Source organism: Zophobas morio, unplaced genomic scaffold (genome assembly GCF_036711695.1).
Source record: "Zophobas morio isolate AGI-343-1 ecotype UQ-CSIRO unplaced genomic scaffold, CSIRO_AGI_Zmor_V1 ptg000046l, whole genome shotgun sequence".
Lineage (NCBI taxonomy): Eukaryota > Metazoa > Arthropoda > Insecta > Coleoptera > Tenebrionidae > Zophobas > Zophobas morio.
In genome coordinates, this window is record NW_026972151.1 from 111,783 (window position 1) to 114,735 (window position 2,953).

Below are 2,953 nucleotides of genomic sequence, written 5' to 3' on the forward strand. Positions count from 1 at the left end.
TGTTTGGTGGCTCAGAACCATCAAAAAACGTTGAAATATAGTTCAAATTCAATAAAAATCGACAAAAATACAGTTTCTACCTAAAATTTGATGGTTTCGTTGCACTTTCCGAGCCCGTAGGGTTTCTGAGTGGCTTAAAAGTACAAGAAAACACTTCAAAAGTGACGTTTCTGAAGAATTTTAACAGTTTTCTTGTATTTACGAACGCCAGAATGCATAAATTTGACCTAAACGTCTCCTTTTCCTATTCTGAGTCGATTCTGCATGCTTTAAGTGTGTTTGGTGGCTCAGAACCATCAAAAAACGTTGAAATATAGTTCAAATTCAATAAAAATCGACAAAAATACAGTTTTTAGCTAAAATTTGATGGTTTCGTTGCATTTTCCGAACCCGTAGGGTATCCGAGTGGCTTAAAAGTACAAGAAAACACTTCAAAAGTGACGTTTCTGAAGAATTTTAACAGTTTTCTTGTATTTACGAACGCCAGAATGCATAAAATTGACCTAAACGTCTCCTTTTCCTATTCTGAGTCGATTCTGCATGCTTTAAGTGTGTTTGGTGGCTCAGAACCATCAAAAAAATTTGAAATATTGTTCAAATTCAATAAAAATCGACAAAAATACAGTTTCTAGCTAAAACTTGATGGTTTGGTTGCACTTTCCGAGACATTAGGGTATCTGAGTGGCTTAAAAGTACAAGAAAACACTTCAAAAGTGACGTTTCTGAAGAATTTTAACAGTTTTCTTGTATCTACGAACGCCAGAATGCATAAAATTGACCTAAACGTCTCCTTTTCCTATTCTGAGTCGATTCTGCATGCTTTAAGTGTGTTTGGTGGCGCAGAACAATCAAAAAACGTTGAAATATAGTTCAAATTCAATAAAAATCGACAAAAATACAGTTTCTAGCTAAAATTTGATGGTTTCGTTGCACTTTCCGAGCCCGTAGGGTATCTGAATGGCTTTAGAGTACAAGAAAACACTTCAAAAGTGACGTTTCTGAAGAATTTTAACAGTTTTCTTGTATCTACGAACGCCAGAATGCATAAAATTGACCTAAACGTCTCCTTTTCCTATTCTGAGTCGATTCTGCATGCTTTAAGTGTGTTTGGTGGCTCAGAACCATCAAAAAACATTGAAATATAGTTCAAATTCAATAAAAATCGACAAAAATACAGTTTCTAGCTAAAATTTGATGCTTTCGTTGCACTTTCCGAGCCCGTGGGGTATCTGAATGGCTTAAAAGTACAAGAAAACACTTCAAAAGTGACGTTTCTGAAGAATTTTAACAGTTTTCTTGTATCTACGAACGCCAGAATGCATAATATTGACCTAAACGTCTCCTTTTCCTATTCTGAGTCGATTCTGCATGCTTTAAGTGTGTTTGGTGGCTCAGAACCATCAAAAAACGTTGAAATATAGTTCAAATTCAATAAAAATCGACAAAAATACAGTTTCTAGCTAAAATTTGATGCTTTCGTTGCACTTTCCGAGCCCGTAGGGTATCTGAGTGGCTTAAAAGTACAAGAAAACACTTCAAAAGTGACGTTTCTGAAGAATTTTAACAGTTTTCTTGTATCTACGAACGCCAGAATGCATAAAATTGACCTAAACGTCTCCTTTTCCTATTCTGAGTCGATTCTGCATGCTTTAAGTGTGTTTGGTGGCGCAGAACCATCAAAAAATGTTGAAATATAGTTCAAATTCAATAAAAATCGACAAAAATACAGTTTCTAGCTAAAATTTGATGGTTTCGTTGCACTTTCCGAGCCCGTAGGTTATCTGAGTGGCTTAAAAGCACAAGAAAACAGTTCAAAAGTGACGTTCCTGAAGAATTTTAACAGTTTTCTTGTATCTACGAAAGCCAGAATGCATAAAATTGACCTAAACGTCTCCTTTTCCTATTCTGAGTCGATTCTGCATGCTTTAAGTGTGTTTGGTGGCTCAGAACCATCAAAAAACGTTGAAATATAGTTCAAATTCAATAAAAATCGACAAAAATACAGTTTCTAGCTAAAATTTGATGGTTTCGTTGCACTTTCAGAGCCCGTAGGGTATCTGAGTGGCTTAAAAGTACAAGAAAACACTTCAAAAGTGACGTTTCTGAAGAATTTTAACAGTTTTCTTGCATCTACGAACGCCAGAATGCATAAAATTGACCTAAACGTCTCCTTTTCCTATTCTGAGTCGATTCTGCATGCTTTAAGTGTGTTTGGTGGCTCAGAACCATCAAAAAACGTTGAAATATAGTTCAAATTCAATAAAAATCGACAAAAATACAGTTTCTAGCTAAAATTTGATGGTTTCCTTGCACTTTCCGAGCCCGTAGGGTATCTGAGTGGCTTAAAAGTACAAGAAAACACTTCAAAAGTGACGTTTCTGAAGAATTTTAACAGTTTTCTTGTATCTACGAATGCCAGAATGCATAAAATTGACCTAAACGTCTCCTTTTCCTATTCTGAGTCGATTCTGCATGCTTTAAGTGTGTTTGGTGGCTCAGAACCATCAAAAAACGTTGAAATATAAGTAGTTATATAGTGGGGCTCCTGGATCAGGTCAAATGAGGTCAACCCGAGCTAGGAGCCCCACAACTTTTGATCGAGCGGTCATTGATCTTTTTGGTCGACAATTGACTCTTTGTGTATGAACGTGACTGACCTCGGCGTTGACCTTGCTTTGTCATCGCCTTGTGCTCGATCGATCTGACTCTATGTCCGTAGTCAGGTTGGCCGAGCGGTTTAAGGCGTCGGATTTAAGCTCTGATTCTCGAAAGAGAGCGTGGGTTCGAATCCCACACCTGACAGTTTTTTTTTATATGCAGTTCTACAGTTTTGTTTTGCTTTTAAATGAAACACAATTTAATATTACGTCATTTATTGAGGAAATATTTCATACAACCAATTGTATAGACATTTAGCATTATTTAAAGAACAGTAACATTTTTTATTATTAGA